Raw genomic sequence first — 11,517 nt, 5'->3', positions numbered from 1 at the left:
TTTAATACAAGAATATCAAGAGGAACTTGTTTTACAGGTTGAGTTTTACACGTTACATGACACGCACACAAACATTTTACTGTGGGTCTTTCATTCAAGTGGCCGAATTGTTCAACTTTATTCATGCATGTACAATTCATAACCACAAGTATTACAAAACAATGAATCAAAGCATGTTTAGGCAATGCTCTGATCACAAAACGTGTAAACCCTTTCAAAGCATGACAGCTTTTAGCTGTTCTCTCCTCTATCATGACACATAGATCATCTGTTGTGTTTCTTCAGAAGAGGCAAGGAGGAGCAGGGCACAGCACACCCATCCCTCTTTAATCAAGACTATTATATAGTCTTTATCCACTTTGATAATGATGAAAAAAGGAGCATCTTTGAATCATGTTCATAAAAAAACAAAAACAATGTGAACTCACACCCGGTGCACCATTGTAATAATGAAATCACTGTATGGAGACATGAGCCTCAGACAATGAGAGGAGAAAAACAAAGGAATCATCAGCTCCTCCTCTAGCACACACAAAAAAGTTCAATTTCTCATATTTGAATATGACTATAAGGGTAATTAATGAACCCACATCACCGCATCAGCTGTGTATATCATTTATTTGAACACTCGAGACATTAGCGCTAGTACATGATAGCACGCGCATGCCCTCTCCGATATTTTTTTCTTTTCTCAGCCCTATTTTTCCACCCCGAACGCGGAAGTCGGTGGACGTGACGCACGCTAGCAGATGGGGACTATGAAATAAAAACAAAAACATCGCTTTATACAGTCGGGGAAAGACGAGGTAAGTAAATATTTGAGCGAATCACGTAAACCTGCATTAGAGGATAAACACTGCACCGCTGTCACTGCAACACCACACACGGTCGTCCTTAATACGCCGAGAAATAATTTGTATCTTTATGGGGGATTTGCATTATCAAGTATAGGAAATATATGCTATCTTAAATATATATTTTACATATATCAATCTCATGACTTTTTCGTTCAGCACTGCGGAGGGCACTAATAAAGACTTGGTTTATTGTATTAGCTCGAGTCCCTTCGTTATTCCAGTGCTTGAATACAGTGCCGAACGTTCTCTATTGTAATGCGTGTTGCCTCTGCCTGGACAGTGTTAATGAACAGACCAAGAAAATGCAAAAGTATTTGTTTTAGCGAGCATGTTGCACTTCGTAGAAATGAAACTGTCCTGAAAATGAGGGAAGAAAAATAACCGTGGTGGTCTGCATGCAGCTGTCATCCTCCATATCGCGCCATCAGCGAAACTACGACTGAACTATTGCCACTGAACAAAAGATAAGGCTGAGATGTAACCTTAGACTGCAGAGAAAACTAGCGCTTTGATTGCATTTGGTCTGTTGTATGCATAATTATTATTACTGATTGAAGGACTCGTTTTCGCAAATCGGTTCTTTTGAACAGATCTTTTCAAAGAATCAGTTCAAAAATGATTCTATTTCGCCATCACGCGACCCTTTAACACCCAGTGTGTTAATAGCTAGCACTATTGCTGTTTATTACTGGTCGATTTTTTTCTATTTCGATTATGATTTCATGTGTTCCAGTTCAGTTCTTTTGCAAACATGATTCAGCTTTCGAAATCGCATACTTCACCCACTTATAAAATCCCCAAAACTGCTATACTGGCCGTGTACACTAGACTAGTGTATATATCTATGGAAGAATCTCTCACGAGATTGGCTGTTTTCTTGTCACTTCCTACGTTGCTAGGTTACCAGAGAGGGAGTGCCTTTGTTCATGCAACCAAACTTGCTTCACAACCTCTGGTTTCTTCCGACTAAGAAAAAAAATAAATTATCGAGCGTTTTATCAAACGCATTTTTTATTGATATTGATTACGTGTCTATCGCGAGACATATCGTTATCGTTTTATCGCCCAGCCCTAAAAATAAGTATGTCTGAATTCACAGTACTCATAATTTAGTAGGCAAAAAGTACCCGGATGACCTAGGCCTACTCAAGTTACTATCAGTGAGATTCTTAACTGCGCATACGATGGACACGGGAGAGGATTTGTGAATGCAATTGAAGCAACGCAACTGACACTGTAAGTCCAGGTTACATTCATACTATACACACACTCATAGCATAGGCAATATAGAACATAGCCTACTGTTTTGTGAAGTTTTTCGTGAAGTAATTATTTAAAATAAGTAGCCTACCTACTCAAGAGAGTATGCGATTTCAGACGCAGCCAATGAGTTTTTCACTGGAGAACCTCTCTCGGACCGAATCAGTCCGATTTATGAATAAAATGTTCAAAACTTTTTGAGAACCGATTCAATTGATTGATTTAAAAGATCCGACTCCAAAGAACGATTCATTCCAATCGGATCGGATGCCGCTGCTGCTGCCCAGTGCGCTTGGATTGCTGTAGGTCTGTTGATGTATCGGCTCAATGCAGTATGGATTACAGCGCTACATAGGCTAAGTGCGTACTGTAAACATTTTGTTTAGCTTTTGCTAGCATTAGTATCTTATGCATTAGTAGGTTTGAAGGGTGGATCAGTCAGTGACTGTGGTGTCAGTCAGGGACATTCATGCGCGCCTAGTCTTTCACATTAGAAGAATGCTTTCAACTGGCAGTTTTGTTGAGATGTTGATATCCACGGTAAGCGCATAATTTTGTCTCTATGTTTAGATCAACTGTAAAACACTTATAAGAGAGTCCGGGGCTAGTTGTCATTCTATTTATTCCAGTGAATACTTCTCTCAGTCAGTAGGCTATGTTTGTTTTTGAAAGTCAATTTCTGTATAGACATTATGTACCTCAAAGTCTTGACAACAAGTAACAAAGCTGCCCAGCAATACAATTATTGAACACGTTGTTGGGACATGTTGTCACACTGTGGGGTAAGTTGTCACACAATATCCTACTTATTAAAGACTTTTCGCTAAATTAAAACACTAAAATAATTATAGCATGACACGCAAAACAATTCATGAAACGGCAAACGTAAATAATACAACATTTAGTCCTAAAATGCATGTTATAACTTGCCCCAGTAAAAAAATGTCACAACAACAGATTTATCAAAAAAATTCTTAAACAAGCACTTGTTATAAATAGTTACTTATAAATATAGAACTAGGACTGGTCTATCTCTTTGATTGAAATAATATTTTCTATACTCTGAATTATAAATTACAGTAATAGTATTGGCAATTAAGGTGGTAGTTATAAAATGCAGACATTTAAAAAAAAATAACAACTGTATTTGCACCATTAGTCTTGTCACAGCTTGCTGAACAGCCTGACTTTTTTTTTTTTTTACACCTTCTTATCACTTTGAAGGCATCACTGTTCTCTTAACAGAATGTCACAATAGATAAAACAGTAGATGGCTTTGTACTCTCCAAGTTTCCACTTCTCCAAGTTTGCACTTTCTGATCCTGTTTGCTTGTTTTTTGAAGTTGCATGACGAGATTTCAAGAACTTCATATGGAGGGATGTGGAGGGATGTGCTTCAGGAGTTGCCTCCCTTATTTTGTAGAGAAGGAAACCATTTCACCAATGTTGTTAATCAAGAAAGACCTTTGTGGCTTTGCACTGTATCAAGATTTGGCTGTGACTTCCATGTTGTGAAATGCCATGTGTTTATGGTTTTCATGGTCTCTGTGCGCCCTGTTTTCTGGTTGCGGTGAGTGTGAAGTCTTTTCGTATGCGAAGCTGTAAATGTAAATGAATATGTTAAATGATGCTGTACATGCATGGGTAAAACTTGTTTATTCTATATTGTACGATATTAAAGTGCCCCTACAATAGATTTGCATGCATCAAAGGTCAAACTCTTTTTCTCAAAAAACTAATTTTCTCATAATATACGTTGCACATCACCTCATTTCTCAAAGACGTTTAAAAACGGTTTGTTCGAAGATTCAGTCTCTCTAAAACCCCACTTTTCACCAGCCTACTCTGCTCTGATTGGTCAGATAGCCCAGTTTGTTCTTATTGGTCCACCACTTACCACTTAGGTTATTGGTGTCAGAAACGAAACTTCCATTACCATATCTGAATTTCAGCTCTGGATGCTTCCTCAGCTCTTATACAGTGATACTAAAGGAATGATGGCCTATTTTTTTCTGTATCAATTCTAGCGCGAGTCCTCATCCTTTTATAGTGCTTGCAAAGTGTGGAATTTAATCCTAACGTGTATTGCATTGCTGTCTGCAATTTAAACAGATAGCCTATAGCAAAATGTGTATGAACACAATTGCTACAGCATAGGCCATTAACACTATGGGATTAAAATGAAGTTGTTGATTAAGTATTGGACCACTTACGGTGTTATATCTTGAAATGTGTTTCTGACAGAAAAATAGAGGCTGCTGTAGCTAGTTAAGTAATTAGATTCTTGAAATTGGTTCGACCTCAGAAAGCCATTTAATTACAAAAACATGTTTGTCTAAATTACTGCTACATTGGAAAATTCTAATAGAGTGAATGCCGGTAAAACGGGCCACCTTTGTTTTGACAGTCTGTGTATTCATGTGCATGCTTTTAAGACTATTCACATCCGCCTTTGTGCTCAAATGTGCTTTGTGCACTTTACAGAGCTCCAGCATTAGCCAAGACACTTAATGGTATATTCTAAGAATGTAGGAAAATCCATTATAACATCTAATCTAATACTAATAGATAACAATATAATTTTTTTTTTTTTTTTTAATACCACTTATTTGTCCTCTCTGGGGACATTAGTAATTAGTGGAGTTTGCTACGGGAAACATCAGTATCATATTGCTCATACATACATTTTTAAGATGGTCAAGAGAGCCATGTATTCACAATGACTTTTCATGATCTTCAAATGGATGTGCTGTGATGTGGGGTTTTAAAACAGCATCATAAACTTGTGTGATCTCAATAATATAGCCAAGACACGTCCCCAGTCAGTGGTGCTATTTACAGATGGGAGAACATTTACCTTGTTTGACTAATCTGGACACATGCTGCCAGGCTTTGCTGTCTCATGACACTTCTCCCTCAGCTTCATGGCCTGTGTTTGGAATAGCATACTAACATACTATCTCTACATCATCTGCAGTATATAATAACTATACTGTGTGCAGTATGCTAATTTTCTGTGTGCATGAGAGTATGTTCAGTACTGCGTCCCACAATATCATGCACTTGACAGTTCTCTCTCAATTGACAATTGTCAATTTGACAATTTTTTGATCAAACAGTCTAAAGCTTGTACAAAAAAAATCTATTAAAATGCAAAATATCTGTATTTCACTTGGATTGTGATAGGAAGTTAAAGGTACCCAAAAGTAGAGGTGGGTTTAACTGGGAGCAACCATGTTTTCGTAGGAACCCCTTTGTACTTTTTATTCATTATTCACTACATCCACAATTGCAAAATCCCAGCAACAGAAGCATGTAAGCCATATTCTTTAAGGAGGCAGAAGGAATTAATCCGAGATGCCTCATTCAGATCAACAGCATGCGGCTGTGGTTGTTAAAAGAAGAAAAAATACAGTCAGATGGTCGGTCAGATGCAGTTTCTCTAACATTTATTTTGCCTGAACATAGTTAAATATTAACAAACTCTCTTTCCAACAAGGGGCAAGGGCAAAAGTAAAGGACGGATATTACAGAATAGCAAGTGGCATTACTCAGACATCATTTAGAAGATTGCACTTAATACAGGCAAATACTAAACTATTCTAAACAACCTCGGCTAGGAGACAGAAAAAAAAAAGAAAGTTCTTTCAGAGGCTATAGGAATATTGATTTCATTGGGACTTATTAAAGACCACATGAAACAATTTTTAACTGTTTCTTTCAATTATTTCCTTTTGAAAAGGGAAGTTTGGGCGGGATATATTGAAGGGGCTTGTACATTTAGTTTTTTATTTAAATAGGTTTGAGTTACATCAAATATATTCTCATTCTATCTAGAGATTATAGAAAACTATCTATTTTTTACGTTGTTTTTCGGGACATGCACTACTATTCAAAAGTTTGGAATCACTATGGAATTAAATAAATTGGTACTTTTCTTCACTATGGACAGATTAAATTAAAATGAACTAAAATATTAACTAAGAGGGTTGCCAAACATAAAAAAGTTGATGGTACTAGCATTTCTGCAGTACCGGTAGTACCGACAGTAGCGACAGTACCAAGTACTGGGTCTATTCGGTACCCGCTGACAGATGCTGCTTTCAAACGCTCTCATTAGTGTTTGTCTAAGCGCTCTCCGAGTGTCAAATGTTTCTATGCAAAGCATGTTTTTACAAGCGTTAAGTATTGTAGCCAAACTCAGTCATATCTGTTGACTGCGTGAACGCAATGACTTATCAGAGGTGCTAGTCAGTAAGTTAGTCAGAATCTGCGTAACACGGCTGAATCCTTTCATTGTAACCTACAAAGTGTTAACACAATGTAAATAAGAGATTCGTTGTCCAATTAACAATTCAAAATTATCTTCTTTTTTTTTTTTTTTTGTTACCGCACCGCCAGCATTTTTTTGATCATTTTCAAAAAAATGTCATTGCCCCCAGAATATTTTGTTGTATGAATATCTAAACATTCAATGTTAAATGTTTAGATCTAAACACTCAATATTAAAGGGATAGTTCACCCAAAAATAAAAATGCTGTCATCATTTACTCACTCTCAAGTTGTTCCAAATCTGTATGAATTTCTTTTTTCAGATGAACACAAAATAAGATATGTTGAAGAATGTCGGTAACCAAACAGTTCATGAACCCCATTGACTTCCATAGTATGGAAAATAAATACTATTGAAGTAAATGGGGTCCATCAACTGTTCTTTAACCCTCTGGAGTCTGAGCGTTTTTTTGGGCCCTGGAGGTGTTCTGACATGCTCTGACATTTGTGCTTTTTTCAGTTGCTTATAAACATATTAATGGCAAAGGTGTAAATTCACTCTATATAGCACAAACAGGACTACAATAATATGTGAGCCACATGTATGTACATGTTTTCATTTTTGAGAGAATAATGTTTATGCGTGGTTATCGAAAAAACTAAAAATTAAAGTTTTTGAAATAAGGCCACAAAACACATACTAAATATGTGGCAATAAGACTTTTGACTAATGGATGTCATCGCCTATAGTTTTTTCTTCAAAATTATGTGAAAATAGTCTTGCTTTATCGTTCACATAAAACCATACATTGATTTAAATTGATGTAAAACAGGTTTTGCTTGGAAAGCCAATATGCGAGGGGGCGTGAACGAGGAGTGGTTTACACCTTAGAATACACCCACTCTGCATAATTAGCCATTCACTCAGGTGTGACACTGACTGAGCCACAATGCAAGGACAAAAGATATATTTAGAAGAAGACTTATATTGACCATTTAAGATTTTGCTTACATCTATCTTGTAAATATGTTTTGCTATTTTATTAAAACGGTTACAATTACAACAATAATTACAATTTCAACAATATTTCAAGTGTACTCTTTCTTTGTAAAAAAAAATGATTAGGCCTATAGGCCTACATTTTATCTATGTATTCATTAGTTTGAATATAACCAACATTGGCACAGCTAACATCTTAGTTGATGACTTTATTTTTGACAAAAATAGTATTTTATATATAGAAATTGCTAAACAAAAGCTTATTTGATGTGGCAGTATATTCTACAGTAAAAACTGTACCCAAATCTAGTCAACAAAATGTTGTCTTTCATATTTCGTCTGACTGTAACGTTGTTTTCATGAAATATTAGAGCATATTGTTAATTTGCAGTTTAATACGTTGCTTATACAAATAGCCTACATTTTATTTCAACATTCAGTCGATGTTTACTTATCTCAGTATAGCAATGCAGTTTGCTAAAACATCATCATTCATTCACACACGCGATTTAAATTTAAACTGTCTTTGCCAGCTGTGGTAAACAGCGCGCATCTGTGCCGTTTATTCATTCATAAACAGAAACCCACGTGAAGAAATTCACGTGAGAAGGAAAAAACTTACAGTATTCCTCAGCTCGCTCCTCGATATACCCGCACTTCTGAGGGACATTTTCCATTAGTATTATTCCTCACAGCGCTGCAAGACGGTGTAAACAATTATCTAAATAAACTTGTGTGTTTTCTCGAGCTGATGGGGGCGTTCACAGGATCGTCTCAGTCATTTGCTTTTGAATAGCGCGCGCTCTCCGTGGGCGTGGCCGATTATAACGTAATGAGATGAGATGAGCTCGACTGGAATCGCTCTCTTTTAATACAGATTTCACAAGATGAGAATATTAGCTTTTTATATAAATTACTTCATTTAAAAGAAGAGAATTCAAGCTTCATGCCTGTGTGCCTGTATGTCTGTTTGACTGAGTATTCGCTGAGTTATTGTTAATTTTCGGACGCGTTTCAGAATGGACTTCACTGGCAGAGAGAAGGCAGAACTCGCTTCGTGTTTATTTTTCTTTATTTGGCAAAAAGCACAACACTTTGTTTTTATTGTGAGTATACACAAAAATAATACACATTTAACAGAATCGATTGATGTATGAAACTCCTATGGAAAATCAAAGTCAACAGAGTATTTATGAGTTTCTTTTACACTAATAAAAAAAAAGCGAGCTGGTATCGCCGGCGATACCGTAGACCTCAGGGGGTTAAAATATCTTCTTTTGTGTTCAGAAGAAGAAGGAAATTCATACAGGTTTGGATGGAACAACTTGAGAGTGAGGAAATGATGACAGAATTTTCATTTTTGGGTGAACCTTCTCGGGTCTGGCCTTGACGAGGCGAGGGGGCTTGCGTGTTCCAGTGACCCTGGAGAGCGATACCGTCGGGAGCTCGCTCCTGGTAGGGTCACCCTAGGCGGGCCGGTCTCCAGGGTAGGTTCCAGACAAACAAAGACCCCAGCATGTCGGTATGCTGTGAGGTGGCAGCCCCACCAACCGGCTATCCTGCGGAGGGCTAACAACCCACCCAGGAGAAACCCTTTTGTTACGAAACCGATCAGAGAAAGTAGCCGGACTGCCCAACACGGTAACGGACCCCAGCCTGCCCCCGACCAACGAGTACAGATCAACCTTCGTCGCAGGACCTGAGTCGCCACATGGAATGTCCAGACACTCCTTCGCCCCGGAGCTGCCACCCTGCTGTCCCGAGAGCTCTGCCGCTATAACATCTCCTTGGCAGGGCTCTGTGAAGTTTATTGAAACAACAGCAGGCGACCATTGCTATTTCTGGAGTGGCCCCGAGAGACGGACAGGCCTTTATGGCGTGGCACTTGCCATCCCAAAGGCCCTCCGCAAGTCCCTCATCAGCTGGACACCCCTGAGCGACAGATTACTGTCGGCCCGCTTTCTCCACCAACACGGCAAGATGACAGTAATCGTTGCTTATGCCCCCACCGATGTCGCTGATGAGGATGCGAAGGATGCCTTCTTTGACCAACTCCATCAGGCTGTTGGCCAAGCCTCACCACACGACATCACCATCATCCTCACCGATGCCAACACCACTCTGTCTAGCAGTGATCGGTCCACAGGCTCACCTGTCGGCACAACCTTTGCTGACAGGTCCACAAACGACAACGGTAACCGCCTTCTCCTTCTCTGCCACCACAACAACCTCTGCATTGCTGATACCTGGTTTCCCCGGAAGCTTATCCATCACTGGACATGGTACAGCCCAGATAGCAGAACCAGGAAAGCGCTGGACCATATCCTCATCTCTCGACGCTGGAAGCCGTTTGTCACCAACTGCAGTGTGTACCGAGGAGCAGAGCTTGGCAACACAGACCATCGCCTGCTGGTGGCCCAGCTCAAGTTAAAGCTGCGAGCCAACCAGCACACCAAGACTCAGCCTCGCCTGGACTCCTACCTACTCAGTGATCCAAACATCGCCACAGACTTCAGTTGCGCCATCCGCCGCACCTTTGATAACCTGGCTACCGACAAGGTGAACAACTGGCAGACCTTCAAGGAAAGTGTCATCCAGTCAGCTCACAATGTCTTCGGATGCTTTCGACCTTCCCCGAAAAAGCCTTGGATATAGGAGAGGACACTCAACATCATCGACCGGCGGCGTGAGGCCCGGCTCCGAGGTGACCTGACGGAGTATCAGAGATTGAACCGCCAGCACAATGTGGCTATAGCCGAGGATAGGGAGAAGTTCTGGCAAGCAGAAGCTAAACACCTAGAGTCCGTGACCAATAACAACAATATGAGCCGTGTCTTCAGTCTGCTGCGCCAAGCCCGTAATGGCCCACGCATCAAGACAGCCCTGGTGAAAGATTCTGATGGCAACCTTATAGCAACTGAAGCAAACTGCCTCGAACGCTGGAAAGAGCACTTCAGCCTCCTCCTGCAGCACGGTACCTCCCCGGCTGATCCCGCCATCTCATCGGCCACTAACGCTGCAGCCCCTAGTGCTGTCTGCAGTACAGACCCTGTCACACCTGAGGAAGTCAAAGCCGCTCTGGAAAAACTTAACAACAGGAAAGCCCCCGGCATCTGTGCAATAACCGCTGAGATGCTAAAATCAGGCGGTGAAAGCATCGTCGAGTGGCTTACCCACATATTCAATGAAGTGTGGGAGACAGAGAGGCTTCCCAGCGACTGGACCAGAAGAGTCATCTTGCCCTTCTGGAAACGTAAGGGTGACAGGCTAGTCTGCGGCAACCACAGAGGCATTACCCTTCTCTCCATCCCCGGCAAGCTCTTTACCAGGATCTTGCTCACTCGTGCTCTCCCAGCCATCAGAAGCAGCCGCCGTCCCCAGCAGGCTGGCTTCATGCCTAACCGCTCCACAACAGACCAAATCTCCGCCGTTCGCTTGCTGATAGAGAAGACCTATGAATTCCGTAAAGATCGCCATCTTTACATCGGGTTCATAGATCTGAAGGCTGCCTTTGACACCGTTTGCCACACTTCACTGTGGAGTATTCTACATGCCCTTGGAGCACCACCCAAGATTGTTGCCCTGTTCAAGCTGCTTTATAGCAACGCTCAGAGCTGTGTCCGCATCAACGGCAGAGACTCAGACTGGTTTCCCATCTCCAGTGGCGTTCGCCAGGGCTGCGTGGCTGCTCCTGACCTCTTCAACTGCATCATTGACCATCTGATGTCCAGGGTTTGTGAGCGGGTCCCCGGAGTGTCCTTCGGCAGTTACCACCTGACTGACCTGGAGTATGCTGACGACACCATCCTGCTCAGCACGTCCTACAGCCAGCTGAGAGACGCTCTGGGTATATACAATGAAGAGGCTGAGAAGCTTGGCCTTCAGGTGAGCTGGACGAAAACCAAGTTCATGTATGTCGGTGACAGACCGCATCCACCTTCCCTGCGGCTTGGCAATAACATTGTAGAGCCTGTCAAGAACTTTGTATATCTGGGATCCATAGTGACAGACAACGGGGACCTAAAACCAGAGATTACCCGCAGAAGAGCCCTGGCTGCGTCAGCCCTGCAGTCCCTCTGGAAACCACTCTGGCGGCACCAGACCATCTCACGAAAGACGAAGCTCCGG

At 41.0% G+C, this 11,517-nt stretch overlaps 1 protein-coding gene across 4 annotated transcripts in view; it reads left to right on the top strand.

Annotated features, from left to right (window-relative positions):
- The first annotated feature begins 630 nt into the window (after window positions 1–630).
- Window positions 631–11,517, top strand: part of marchf8 (membrane-associated ring finger (C3HC4) 8) — a 103,360-nt gene continuing 92,473 nt past the window's right edge. For 2 of the 4 annotated variants that reach the window (XM_082154017.1, XM_082154015.1), the window contains exon 1: window positions 649–806. The gene's annotated coding sequence lies outside the window, so the exon portion shown is untranslated. Of the gene's footprint in view, window positions 807–1,543; window positions 2,658–11,517 lie in introns of those variants that run through there. The other 2 variants (XM_082154019.1, XM_082154016.1) reach the window with 2 other exon arrangements.

This window comes from Leuciscus leuciscus (genome assembly GCF_965113295.1).
Source record: "Leuciscus leuciscus genome assembly, chromosome: 22".
In the NCBI taxonomy this organism is placed as follows: Eukaryota; Metazoa; Chordata; class Actinopteri; order Cypriniformes; family Leuciscidae; genus Leuciscus; species Leuciscus leuciscus.
The sequence above is the reverse complement of the archived record's forward strand: the minus strand, read 5'-3'. Positions and strand labels throughout refer to the sequence as shown.